The following is a 16,061-nucleotide window of genomic DNA, read 5'->3' as shown; positions in this document are numbered from 1 at the left end:
CACAAACGCACGCACACATACACACGCACGCACACACACACACACACACACGCACGCACACACACACACATACGACAGGATTCTTTCAGTTTCCGCCTAACAAATTAGTTTTAGTCTACTCAAGGCTATAGTACAAGATACCAAGATACTTGCCAACGGTGGCGAGCAGTAGGACTGAATCCAAGACCGCATGAGTGCAAAGCAATTTTGTCAAACATAAAGTCACCCCTGTCCTTTAGAATATTTACGTTTTCATGGGAGAATATCATGAAAATATGTAAGGGCACTGAAATTGTGGTGAATTTCGAGTCCTATATTTTTATCCACAGCATAAAAAGTAATATGGAAAAATATATATAAGAAAACTAGCATCATATATATATTTTTTTATCTTTGTCCAAAACATATATTAACTAATTTAACCGTTTAAATGTTTATCACAGAAGAAAATTAAAAACAAATAACAGTTCACAAATTGAACTAAGTCACCTAACAAGCTAGGTTATTGAAAGATAAATAGATCAGAGATTAGCTGCGAACTAATGCTTTTAAGCATTAATGTATATCTCTTCACTTACTGAATATGATGAAAGAATGAGAAAAAGAAAACCTACATTATTAATATTCAATGTTGAAATCGACTTTTCAAAATATTTAAGCATTTTCCTCTCGTGGAGCATGGCATTATTTTTTAAAAATATTTCTCGGCAAGGAAATAGATTATGGTTGAACGTTGTTTTAAAATATTAACTTTTTATCTGATACGTCGCGTACACAGTTTGCTTGTCGCTTAATAGGATTATGTATAATTAATTGAAAATTCACTTGGAGTTAACGTCATTTTCTTTCTAGTATTCAGGAAATGCCATTACATGAATGTATATCATAAGCTGGTGAGATGGAAGGAGAGTAAAGTAGTTTCCTATCAGATACATAATATACAAGTGCTCAAGGATACACTTATTAGTGTTATTGTCTGTTATGCAATAATCTATTACCATTCACTACATTCAAATTTCCTGTTATCTTTCACCAGACATTAGCCTCAATATACTAATTGGTAGACACTGTTACTTGAATATGTTCATTAATAATAATTTGATAATGTTGGCAAAAGTATACAACATACATGGATGTAAACTATTTCAACTATTCATCTAATAAAAGCATTTCGTATTTCAAAACATTTATTATATTATAAACATCAATTTTTAATATTTATATTCGAAGCAATCATATTAGTTAACTGTTTACAATATATCATGTATGACTTACTTTAAATTCTCAAAAATTTCCTAAATTCTAATCTGTATTATATTTGATATTTGAAAGAATATTTCTATGAATTCTATGCATTGTAATATATTTCTTTACAGCCTGAATTCTACAAACATATTTCCGAGATGTGCTTACTAGACACGTAAGTTATCTGAACCAAAACAACTACAGCGTGGAACAATTTGTCTCAAATTGTTTGTCTTACCAATTGCACCTGGTCACTGATTCAGTTCCACTGTAACTACTAGTCTCATTTCAAATTTGATATCACCAATGAGTCAACCTTGTCTGACCAGCAACCAATAGAAGTATAGATACGCTTATTTGAAACATTGAAATACATACAGTATTTGATATGATATATAAAGTGTTATATCATCATCATCATCATCATCTTCGAAATAATGAAATATATCAATTATACTTTGTATAATTCTGTATATTTCAAATTATATTTGTGTCATGCATAAGCTTCATTGTTTGGGGTATTTTCCGCGTTATGACACCGTATCAAACAGGATATGGTTTGTCTCTAAAATACACAAAATTTCCACACATTTTTAGGTGCGTATTAGGTGTTTTAGTCTATGAGTAAAATTCAAATGTACAAGTGGAAAATTCATTCAAATTGTTAAGGCATGATTAGAAATTTCCAATTTTTAATGATGCATACGGAAATGTTGTTTCGTTTGTAAATTGCAATCATTTGAAGAAGAGGCCTGATCATGGAAGCATCAATGAGTATCGGCGTTTTCTGATAGAGAAATGTTGAATATTGTCGGTCAGTATTTGTAAATGTTGTGATACAAAGAAGTGAGTTAAAGAAATGTGGACCGTGATGCCATCTGCGTTGGTAGTATATGATTATAAGTATGATTATTCATTCATGTAGAAATGAACAGTGTGTGTATAACAGTAACGAACAGTGTAATATAAACGAACAATGAATTTCATTAGAATTGATACAAATATTTAATTCAGTAAACGTTAGTGAAAAGAAACATTTATCTAAAATATCTTATAAAAAATACCTGAAATTGCGAAATATCTAGATAATTTCGCGGCACACTATTCGGCTGTGACTCACTGTCGTGTAACTTTCATGTCAAAACTTATCAGTAAATATCTATAAACGCTAGATTCCGATAAATAAATATAAGATGACTGGCTAGCTGTATGATTTTTTTAATATATATTGTTTCATTTTCTTATCTTTTATGAATCCATTTCATATAATATAAAATGATTTCTATTCTACATTTAAATTTGAAATAAACTTCACTGATAACTATTTACACGATAATGATAATAAACAGCAAGTGTGAAAGGATAAAATGAAATATTCATTGTTGTTGCTTAATGTTAAATTTTAAGTGTAGCTTATATTGTTGAAGACCAAAACAGTAAGCTATTTTCATGTTATATTTTATTTACTTCCTCCGAAAATATTTAGAATTAACTTCAATTTAATGGAATTTAACAAACTGAGATACGTGCAAACACTGTTGACGGCTGACAAGAAAGGCTGAGGTGAGTACTCCCAGTAGATTTTGTTTGTATGTAATGACTAACATGTCGTATACTGATGTGATAACGATAGGCACGTCTTGCACTAGATGTTGCAATATTGTTTTGGTGAACCTTCAAATAACCTTTCCGTTCACTTGCTGACACACATCCTGCAAACTTCCTGTACATAGAGACATCGTATAGTCTTAAGTAAAAAAATCCCTGAGTGTGTGGCTGCTCTGATGATTTTAAGGCTAAGTGTGGCTGTGCGTTAACATACTCAATTCTAATTCCTATCAAGTCATCTACGAAGGTCTATTTTGTGATGCTCATGCTTGATAAGTTATTGTTAGAATTCCCTCGTCTCATCAGGTTCTGTTTTCCTCTACGATGGACGATCAAGGCCGAAAATTTCCCATCATTTTCCAAGACATAACTTTTCCTTACTATTCTTGATGCAGAACCTGTAACTTAATTTAGTTTTGTGCGCTGATCTTTAACCCAGGGATATCTCAGAAATTGCTTAGGGATTCGGCCATTTTCCATCCTCATCACATGACAACACCACTCTCATCGGTGATGAAGTATTAGAGATTCTACACTGATAGATTGACTGCTTGCAAACATTTACCATCAGATACCCAGAATACAACGGAGACATGTTAGTGAAGTCGTCCAGGTCTTTCATATGTTTTCGGTGAGTAACACAGGTCTCACGTGCATATAGAAACGAAGAGAACACACAAGTATTGTAGACTTCCAACTTCGTCTCAATTGAAATTCTATGCAGAGCCTCTATCCAATTTTCCAAACCTATCACTGATTTTCTTGATTTGGAGGGAAATTACGTCATCGAGTATTTGTTAGTTTCACAGTACTGCCTATATATACGAATTTGTCCACAACCTGCAATATCTCTCCACGTAAAACTATTTGGCCCAGAATAGACTTAATCTGGTGCAAGTTGGTATATTAGGATAGTCTTTCTCATGCTAATTGTTAGATCTATGTTGACGAGAAGGAATCTCTGAGGTGCCGTATTAGTCATAATGGCAGTATTGCTTTAAAAGCAAACCGTCTTATATTCAAAATCCTGCCCGTAGTTTTGTATCTGATGTAGGCAGCAACCCTAAAAGGCATCGACAACACACCAGCAAAGTACAGTTCGAACAGAGTCGGTGCTGGTATACACCCTTGGTCAACATGTACATGGATTTACTGAGTGTTCTAGCTGTAGTAAACCGTTTATGAAAGTACGGAGTGGAGAGAATTTATGGTTATAACAGACATGTTTGAATGTACACCCGTACGACCAACAGGTACATACAGGGTGGCGTATAATTACTGTTATTTGAACTTCAGTCAGAAACTAGACAGAAGTATGAAGAACCACCAACTTCTCACCTGCAAGGAAATAATATTTATATTCATGTTAAATGACCTTTACGAAATGAAAGAGACAGAAAATTATCTCCGAGAAGAATAGTATGCAAGTATATAAACGCAAACACACAATACATACTCATGGACACAATATATATATATATATATATATATATATATATATATATATATATATACAAATATATAAATGCATATATTTAGTATATATATGTGTGAGTGTGCATGTGTGTGCCTATGTATGTATATATGTGTGTTCGTGTGTGTGCATGTGTATATGTGCGTAGATTTATATATCACTGTTTAAATCTATATATGTCTATATGCAAATACACTTGGCAGGCGTATTGTTGCGTTTAGTCTTTAGACGTTGCACTTGAACTATTACTATCGCTTAACTCTCGAATGCAAGCAGTTTCAATAATTCAGCATGCTTAAAGGTTATTCACATTACTATCATTATCCTGGGTCTATTTCATACGCTTATATTAGATAATTTTCTTATTCTTCAATAACCCCGCATAATAACGTCTTCATAGCCGCACAGAAATACGAACGCATAGACACACAGACGTACAAAGATGCACACAAGTTGCCTCTTCATTTCTGTCAGCGAGTGAAAACTTGTAGATCTCAAGTGGTTTGAAGACAAGAACAATATTCAGCCTAGAACGAAATTTGTAACTAATATGATAATGAAAATTATTAATTCTACATTAATCTTTTTCTTAGTCTATATACAGGTTTAATATAATACGTAAATAATATTTAGTGAAATGTATATCGTATATGCATTTCATTAAATTTGTTACAAAGCTAGTTGTATATCAACTTTGTAGCAAATTAAGTTACAAAAAAATGTACTGTAATTAGAAAACATGATACATACATTTTTTTCGTGTTTTTGGACAGGGACGTTTGGATATGAGAATCAATCGTGTGGACAGTGTGTGGTCAAAAAGTCATCAACTGCAGATATGACGTCATCATGGCAGTGATACTGGTTCTCAGCTAAGTGCTCTTTTCATGTTGGAGAACAGATGGTAGTCAGATGGTGACAAATTAGAATAGGAAGAGTGATCAACCAGTTCAAATCCACAGTCACACACAGCAGCTTTTGAAACGAAGGACGGGTTTTCTGGAGCATTGTTCTGATCAAGCAAGAGCCCTTTTGTCTGTGTTGTTGGGCGTTTGGTCTTCATACCTTTTGTAACTGCCTCAACAAGTTGATATAGTATTCTCCATTGATGGTGAGGCCCTTTTTCAAGCAGTCAATAAACTCAATGCCTTTTGCATCCCATAAAACTGATGCCACCACATTACCTGCTGATGAAATGAATTTGACCTTCTTTGGAGGATATGAGGAGAGGTGTTTCCATTGCATAGATTGTTTCTGTCTGTGGTTCAAAGAGATGAACCCAACACGCATCCTGAGTTATGAAACATGGTAGGTAACCAGATGGATCTGCCTCAAACAATGTGAGATTTTCCCATGAGTGAGCAGCCTGGTGCACTTTTGATAAAGGGTCAGGAAACATAGCAACCACCAAGCAGAAACCTTCACCGTGGCAAGTTCATTGTGCTGAATATTCTCAACTCTTATACGGGATGTTCTATAGCAGTGGCTGTTTGATTTATTCAGTTGCTTGTCATTCATCAGAATGTGGTGAACACGATCAATGTTTTCCTCGGTGGTGGCAGCTGCAAGGAGTCTAGACCTTGGGTCATCTTCAAGCCTCACCGTTCCTCTCCTAAACTGAACTACTCACTTTTGCACTGTTGATAAAGCTGGTGCGTCATCACCTACTGTAATACGCATGTCAGCACGGATGTTCTTGGAACATAAACCCTTTTTCTGCAGGTACTTGATAACACCACAATGCCAAATTTTGTCCATTTTCAAGAGAAGTCGCTACCGGTTACATTTAAAATCTCTTTTGAACAGTCGTATCTCAGTTTATCTAGAGAGAGAGAAAACGCAGTACGGTGGTGCACCAGCATGACCGCAGCCACTTGGCTGAAACACATAAATAAATAAATAAATAAATTGATAAGAAGGGTTGAAATTAAGGCATGCAAGATTTCACATCTCTAGCATCAATTCTTCATAGTCAACCCACCCTCTTGTGTGTGGTGTGTTAGATAGACACATAAATAGATGGATAGATAGAGATAGAGAGAGAGAGAAAGAGAAAGAGAGTGAGAGATAGATGCATATAAGCACAATTAGGCTTGATATAAACATATTAACATAGATATATAAAAATGTATAAATAGAAACGCATAACTAACTATGTTAAGAAGGTAAACCAAATATGTACAACCGTATAGATATCGATATATTTAGACAAATATATTTATATAGAGCATACAAATACAGAATACTAAGAAAAGAATGCATAGTTCCTCTTAACTTGACAGCTGTTTCAGGAAGCACTGAATTACGTTATAATCGTATTGAACGTTACTATTATGTCCATAAATGAAGTCATGCATGACAGTTTGGCGATATGGTGAATGTTTTTCATCCAAATTGTTTGCTGAACCACTCTAGATTCAGATACATCAGTACTTTCTCGGTAACTATTAAAGTGTCCTTTACCTTCTTTCATAATGCGATCATTTTCGAAGTTTAGTACTCCTGTGGGGGAGTAAAGGTAGAAATCCATTATTGCTGTGGAGACTATCATTCGGATGTTGTATTGTTCAATAGTGATGAAGGAGATACACAAATCTCTGATATACACATTCTTGGTCTGGCCACTAATCTTTCCCCTATTCGCTGCCAAACATGAATGCTATTCATAACTAAGAACCATTCCTAAGACTTTAAAACCTTAACAGATTCCTTTGATAGTAACATTTGTATGTTTGGATGTATGTACAGATGCATTTATATATATGATTGACCGTTGACCGAACACTATTCAATTTTTTTTTCTCCGTGTTTTTCTCCTTGTCTCCGTATTCTTTCTGTTGAAGAGCGTAGCTCGAAACGTTAAAGACTTTCCGTATTCCCGAGCGTCAAACTAATACATCCTTTTGTTGTTTACACCACCTGTCCTCGTCTGTTGTTGTTTTTTTGTACATTCTCCCACATATATACACACACACACACACACACACACACGCACGCATATATATGTGTGTGTGTGTGTGTATGTGTATGCGTGGGTGTGCATACATAAACACATATACGCATCGATATTTCTCTGTCTGTCTGTCTGTCTCTCTCTCTCTATCTATCTATATGCGTGTGTATTGTGTGTATGTATGTACGTATATATATGTATGCATGTATGTATGAATATGGATGCAAGCGCGCTTATTTGTATTTTTGCATACGTATATGTCTTTCGAGAGTGCATATACATGTAATGTTATGTGCTGTTTTGATTACTTTTAAAGCTGCAAAATTATCTATGTGCCCTCTCTACGTAGGTACCCTTATGCATATGTACCCCTATACGTATGTACCCCTCTGTGCCTGTACATATCAATTTTTATGCCTATTATCGTATTATCTATATATGCATATGTGTGTGTGTGTACAATAATATGCTCGGATTTCTGTAAATATTGTTTTCATATTTTGGCGTAAGGCTAGCAATTCCGGTGGAGTAGTTAGTCGATTACATCGACTTCAATACTCAACTAGTACTTATTTTATTGACCCTGAAAGGATAAAAGTCATGGTCGTCCTCGTCGAAATTTGAACAGAGAACAAAAAGACGGACGAAGTGGCGCTAAACACTTTTTCCGGCATGCTAACGATTCTGCCAGCTCACCGCTTTTACTTCTTACCCATATTTTTCTTTTGTGCTTCTATATTCACTTACTATAATTCTATGTGTATCTTAGAATTCATTTTTTCTTCTCTCGGTGTTTCACATCTCAGAAATAACTTTCTTCTTGTCGGCAAGTCGACTCAATTCTTTCTTCTAAAGCAAATTTTCGATCCTCTTTTTTTACCTATTTTCATGCTAATGAAACAATATCTGTTTGCTTATTTCCAAGTCATTTTTAACACCGTTATTTCTTTTTTACCTGTTAAACAAATACAACCGCTAAGTTTTGCGTTATATTTTTCTCAACCGAAGATGTAATCTCCTCATTATCATTATATATCACTAGCTGAACCCGTGCCGTCAAAAATGACGGCTAATTGTTGTATTTTATATATAAATAAGGTTCAAAATAAGGTACATAATAATCACAGATACAAACATTCACATACGTACACACATATACTCAGACAGAGTTGAAATACTGTTTGATTTCCATTGCATACAAACACACACACACACACACACACACACACACACACACCACCCTTTTACATATACATATATATACTCACAAAGACTTGAAATGCTGATTTGTTTCACCCCTTCCTTCGTTATTCATCTATCAGCCCTTCCTTTCTCATTCATGACGGAGGAAAACAGAAGATACAGAAGATACACAACAAGCTCTTTGCCACTTTCTTTCTCTCATTGCTATTACTTTCTCTCACTCTTTCTCTCTCAGTCAGGGCTATTATTCTCACTAATTCTCTTTCACTGAATTACTATTTTCTTTCCTCTCCGTTCGCTTATACTCTTTCTCCTACTCCGTGATTTTGGACAAATATATATATAGATATATATAAAAACACTACACTCATTATTATATTAGAAGATTCATGATTACTTTCAGTCTTCCTTACATTAATAATAATTAGGAACCACTCGGAAAACAAGCATAAATATGTTCAAGGTTAACAAATTTTGTGTTAATACACCCTAACTATATTTACAGATGCTGGCAGTGTTTTTTTTTCTCTGCAACCCGCCTTTGCCTCTCCTTATGAGTATTCTGTCGGTGTACTCACAGACGGGATTTGATATTATGCCTCTTGTATACAATTGTGAATGAGAAGATGAAAAATTTTCTGAAGATGAAAATATCTTTACTTAAGTTCTTAGCTATTCACAACATTGTAGTTATTCCGTACTAGTAGTTTAATTATTTATAAGGTATTGTTAATCTTTTTCATGGAAAAATATTATCATTCCTGTGCTAAGTAATGATCCTCCATATTACCGTTATCATGTTATGTTTTTTCTTTATCTTATTCACAAAGCTTTCTCGCAACGAGTTATCCCTTCGTCTATGCCAATGTTCTCAATTCTATGTAACATCCATCACAGAACAGATACTAATATGAGATTTTTTCATGGAAACACTCAAGATGAGGAACAATTACAACATAAACGAGAGCTCATTCATAGAAAGGAGAGGTTAAGAATGAAGATCCACTGTGCCCTTATTTCTCTATGTCTCTGTCTGTCTGTCTTTTTGTCTCTCTCTCTCTCTCTCACTCTTTCTCTCCCCCTCTCTCTCCCTATATATATATATATAGGAAAAATTGAAAAAGGAGACAAGCGCACGAGTTGTTTTTCAATTGTTCCTATTTTCTCCTAAATACGTCTCACTTATCCACGGAATCAAATCCCACATAAGTGTGACCATTGTTTCCTAGGACATTTGAGCAACATTTGGCCACCCTGTAACTATTCCCTTGGATCTTTCCTATAAATTGTACACTCTTATATATATATATATATATGTGTGTGTGTGTGTGTGTGTGCACAACGTAACCGCATAAATGAATTTTTTAACTGAGCTAAAAAATGCACTTTTAGACGGAGAACGTACCCCAATTGATATGCTATGGTAATGGAGATTCTATATATCATACAACCGCGTTCCTTTACTGTCGTATTCACTATGATATCATAAGACATTTAGTCATCAAATCCTCCAATATTTTAATGATGCAGCTAGTCCGACTGAATCAGTGGATTTCCTATGGTGCAACCATTCAGAAATACGTTTACTGTATAAAGTAATGTCATCGTGTTAATAATAATTGTTCTATAGGGACTCCGCTACATTCTGCTTATGCTTTAATGAATTTGACTTGTGTAATCATCATCATTTAATAAATGTTCACTCGTACTGCTGGATATAATTTTGAAGAACAGATTATAAATTACTAGCAGATACATCATAGGGCTTTTTAAAAGATGTCCTGTTATTGATTGGCCACGCGTTGTTCAAATTGTAAACATATATATATATATATATATATATATATATGTGTGTGCATTGAGCAAATGTGATTATCTTACTTAAATGACATTCATCTAGAGATGCAAATGTGCACCAAATATTCAGTCTACACTTGCATCTTATGTTTTATATGAGATAATCGAAAACGCCTTTACTATTTAAGAAACTTCAATAATAATTTGTTTCATCAGCCACATTTCTATGCTCTGCTCACGCAACAAAATGTGACTTTTATCAAGTTGCAGAAATAGTAGCAGCAGGAGCAGCAGCAGGAGCCGCAACAACTGAAAAAGTAGTTGCAGTAGAAGTACTAGCAAAAACTGCAGTATTAGCAGTAGCAGCGATAGCAGTGGAAACGATGGTGGTGGTGGTGGTAGTAGTAGTAGTAGTAAGGCCCGCACGGGGTTTTACATTACTTTCGCTGTAATTTCCTACTTCTATATATCCGATAATAGGAATGTCACTGAAGTCTGTCCAAAGGCAACATCAGGCACAGCTCGTAAGTCAGAAAATAAGATTGCTCAGCCCGTTTTTTTTTTGTTTTTTTTTTTTTACCAGAAGCGTGGTATGAATCCCAAATCCTCTTACCCAACCTGAATTGGTGAAGGAAAGATGAATCCCTGGCGCTAGCAACTAGAACAATCGGGTATGCAAAATGGAGGGCACGCCCAGACTTCTACAGAAGAATGAAAAACAAACAAAAGCTAAAGAAAGAAATCGAGGTATTTGTGAGGTATAGTCAAACTACCTATGAAGAGGAGGCACTTTTGTTGAGGAAAATCTCATTTCCTATAACAAAGAACCAATATCCTGTAAGAAGAACTCGCTTTCTTTTTGCAAATAAATAAATAAACATCTAAGACACTTATATACATCACACACAAGAAATTTCTTGACAAAAAGAACTTGATTAAGATGGAAATAGGACGCTATTTTAAACAACATAAAGCGTATAGAATACTACTACAAATTTCGAAGAGGTGTATTTCAACGATCCAGGAAGCGTGGGCCTTCACTTATCTACCGTAACGCAAGAACCATTCCCATATCATTGTTGGAGTCGACTGCTATGAACAATACAAGGAATAGATTGGAATACCACAGTTAATGTTAAATTAGAGTTCTAATTTCTATGTAAATAATTTCTTTTAATTACTGTGTTTATCAGCTATTTCTGTTTATCCTGTGTATAAGTTTGTGAGTCTATGTTTTATAGTTTTTTTATATCGACCAATTATATATTTTATAGCGTGTATCAAACATGTACTAGTTTTTGTATAACTTTATCCCTTCCACCCACATAGTTGTAGGTGTCTTACGTTTAATGCTTCTTAGTATTTGTATGTTTAATATTAAACTCTTGTGACTAGAATAGTTAACAAATCACAAAAAAATGTTATTTGTTCTAACCTTTTACACATTTTGAGTTCAAATCCCACTAAAGTCTTAAGGGATTTGCTTTATTTCTATTTCTAGATCTTTATATTTGATTAATTTCGGCATTTCTTTGAGAGATACATTATTTTACGTTGGAAGTGATGCTTCCGGTTAGAAAGCTTTTCTCTTCCTGATGGTCCTCGTCATTGCTGCTAACCTTGGCATTAATATAATTGTGCTTTGGCCGTGCCAAGAATCTTGTCAGTTTGCCATTATCTAAGACATTTCCCAATTCATATCTATATTATCCGCTTTTCTGTTCATGTTATATAAAATGTTAAAAATCGTGGTGATTGAAAGCCTCAACTCTGTGTATTGTTATTTCAAAATCATTCTTTAAAATCTATTTTCAATATTTATTGAAATATCTAAATACTTTCACGTCTATCTCAAGCCTGAGAAGAATTTTAGAAGTCCGACCAGTCAAGATAATGAGAAAAAAATAAGGTTTATTATGCATGTGTGTAATAAGGAGAAATGTTTGAAGATACGTCAAAATAGCGGTTCGGCAAAAGAAACCGATAGAATAAGTACTAGGCTTACAAAGAATAAGTCCTGGGGTCGATTTGCTCGACTAAAGGCGGTGCTCCAGCATGGCCACTGTCAAATGACTGAAACAATTAAAAGAATAATATATAACTTGTTTTACTTTATTTTCTAGTTTTACCTCAGTGTTTCGTCATAATGTGAAATATATCGGTTGTGTTGATTGTCCGTGACTCTGGTGCGTGTGTGTTATGCGTTAGTAAATGTTGTATAGATAACTAGTTGCTGGTGGTAGACGTATTGCATTATACTCTCTGATCTATTATATGTTAATAATAGTTTTATTGTTGACAGTTTTAGCACAAATATTATCATAAATTCCCTAACTCATTTTATTACCAAATAACCAGCACAATCACAGTCTCATATTCTCAATTTATACCTCAAAACTTTTCACCTAAATTGATGCTATTTTTCTTCTAATCAGATTTTATATATATTGTACAGGTGGAAAGTTTCAAAAGTTATTTTCAACATCGATGCATTGATCGCCATATGTTGTAGGAGGACTTATTACGGCTTTGTAGTATCTTCAGATATCTTTAACTAATTTGTTTCATTCATCTTGTTCTCCATATTAATGTCTCTCTATTTTATTGCTGTGTTTTCCTTTGTGTTTACAAATATTGAGAAGACAAATGAATAGTCGTTGCTGAAGGCATTAATTATTTCTAACCTTAGCAGTAAGCCACACATTTGTGCAAGATGTATTGTCGACTTAATTGGTGTAGTTCTTTATTTGTAGCTATTTTATTGACTCCGGAAGGATAAAAGACAAAATTGATTCCAGGATTTGAACTAAAGACAGAAATTAACACTATAGAGCATTTTTGACGGTCGCTGCTTCTAGCATCCCACTGCCCTTCGTATAATGATTGATTTTTGTAAAGCTACACAACTAGTGATATATTGGGAATGGTTGAGACAATTAAATCGGTCACAGTATTCCATTCTTAGTTAAGACAGAATTTTAACTGGCAGAATCGTTAGCACGCCGGACAAAATGCTTTGCGACATTCCATCCGTCTTTACGTTCTGGGTTCAAATCCCGCTGAGGTCAACTTTGCTTTTCATCTCTTCGGGGGTTAATAAATTATGTACAAATTGAGCATTGCGATCGATGTTATAAAATTACGCTCTCCGCCGAAATTTCTGGCATGATTTCAAAATTTGAAAGCAAGTTTCTATTCTCATTTGAATTTAACGAACTCGGAAAGATGAAATATAAGTAATCTCTACCGGCAAAAGAATGCTTACCATAACGAGTCTGTTATACATATTAAGAAAGCACTATTATCCAGCATTGTACTGACATTTCCTGCTCCTCCACACCACTACCAGCAGCAGCACCACCACCACCACTATGACCTACAAGTACTGCTACTAGATAATAATATTAATAATCCTTTCTACTAAAGGCACAAGGCCTGAAATTTTGAGGGAGGGGACTAGTGGATTGCATCAATCTCAGTGCTCAACTGGTACTTATTTTATCGACCCAGAAAGGATGAAAGGCTAAGAAGACGCCGGCATAATTTGAACTCAGAACATAAAGACGGACGAAATACCGCTACACATTTCGCTCGACGTGCTAACGATTCTGCTGGCTCGCCGCCGTCTTCATAATAATAATAATCCTTTCTACTGTCGGTACAAGGCCAGAAATCTGAGGGAAGGGATCAACTCGATTACATCGACCCCAGTGCATAAATGGTACTTATTTAATCGACATCGAAATGATAAAAGTCAAAGTTAACCTCGGCGGAACTTGAATTCAGAACGTAGTGACAAACGAAATACTGCCAAGCATTTAGCCAGGCGTGCTAACGATTCTGCCATGTTGCGCTTTCTTCATAATAATAATAATGACAATAATCATAATAGGAGGTGTGGGCCGCGAAGCACTCGACTTGATCGGCTACACTTCTCTCTGCTTCTCGCCCTACCTTTCTCCTGTGTTTGATTAGTCCTTTAGGACATCTTTCATTTCTCCTTTGCGTTACTTCACACATGTCTGTCTACTAGCCCACTGCTTATTTTGTTGTACGTGTATTATTATTATTATTATTATTACAGATGTCGCACAATATAGGATATCGTGAGGTTGTTGATTGAAGATATTGTGTCTACCGGGGATTTGTACTGTTTATCAAGTCACAACAAGGACCTCAGATAGATCGTACCTTACGCAATATGTGTGCAGTTCCAAGTAATGCCGACTTTTGAATTTCGTGAAAGTGTAAAACATAGCCGAAGTGGCGTAACAGCCAGATAAGTAGAAATGGGGAAAACTACACGCACATTGCAAGGACTTTAGATACATATGGAGAAATCTTTCCACAAGGATATATTTCTGGGGAGTGGGTACATAAATATACTTTTTAACAATAGAAGTATTCTCATTAATTTGGTAATTCTTGAATTTAAAGCATCACTTTCAGTTGTATTAGATTACTTAGTTTCAGAAAATTCAGATTTAATGTTTTTTTTTTTGTACCATAAATAAGCTTAGAGTCCAGAAAGCTATTTCGTTAGCCATGATTTAGTCTTGGCCGAGAAAATTTCCAAAGGTTTTAGTGCTATATCCGTCCAGCCTATAATTTTTTAAATATAATTATCAGTATAATAATGATTATTTTTGTAGTTGTGGCGGTGGTGATGGAGATGATGACAGTAGTAGTAGTAGTAGTAGTAGTAGTAGTAGTAGTAAATCTCAAATTGTGTAAGAAAATATCGTAATCAGAGTGGACAGTGTGTTGTTAATACGTGTAAGAAAAGTGACAGAAAAGGTGAGTCTTTTATTTAGGAAATATAACGTAAATCACTAATGTGAAGTAAAGTAAAAATTTTATTAATGACGATGATTGATAGGAGGTCAGGCAAATGTTAACAAATTTTACATGGTGCTTAGTGAGCTTGTTAGCTGTTTATAAAGTTTCTCCGCTCCCATGCTGACCTGGAACTGATCAAGCTAAACATTCAAGTAACGTTGATATCATGACATTGGGTTGATGGCTTTCCTCTCCTATTTTGGCTCTAGCAACGGTCAAGTGATCAGCTATTATATACAGTTGGTAAATACAGAAAGAGAGATAAGAGAGAGTGAGTTAGAATCGTTTTGCACACCCTGGGCTTGAAATCATTCATGTAAAAACAAAAAGCGAAACCCAATTAGAAATGTTGTGTCTTAATATAATACTATGAACATGACTAGCACAATTGTAACTACGACTACTACTACATAATGCAAAATCGCCTCTAGTCAGTAGAACATCCATCAAGTGTTAGCAATATGACCTGCAAGGGATCGATCTTCACTATGGGCGTATTAACTCGTTTTCTAACATACACATATACTGTCACACTCGCATTTCTACACTCTCACACATCAATTCATATACACCCACATGAACATGCACATGCACATCAATGTCTGTAAAATATTGAAGGTCATAGCTGGTCATTATTGAAGCTTGTTGAAGCAGAAAACTAACCAGAAGCCAACCATTAGAGTTTAACGGACGAGGTCAACCAGTGATCATTGCTGCAGGGCGAAACAATGTAAAGCATTTGTCGTGTACGATGCCACTAACCGTTATTAAATAATCTTACACCTTTTTCACAATACTGCCTGCGAGTTTTCACTAGATTCTAGTTCTTGCTTGCTTACTACATACTTGTATACACGTTGCATTGATTTCACTAATAATTTCGACTGTCCAGTCACTTACATTACACATATATAATATATGTATATATATATATATATATAT

Source organism: Octopus bimaculoides, chromosome 1, assembly GCF_001194135.2.
Source record: "Octopus bimaculoides isolate UCB-OBI-ISO-001 chromosome 1, ASM119413v2, whole genome shotgun sequence".
In the NCBI taxonomy this organism is placed as follows: domain Eukaryota; kingdom Metazoa; phylum Mollusca; class Cephalopoda; order Octopoda; family Octopodidae; genus Octopus; species Octopus bimaculoides.
The sequence above is the reverse complement of the archived record's forward strand: the minus strand, read 5'-3'. Positions refer to the sequence as shown.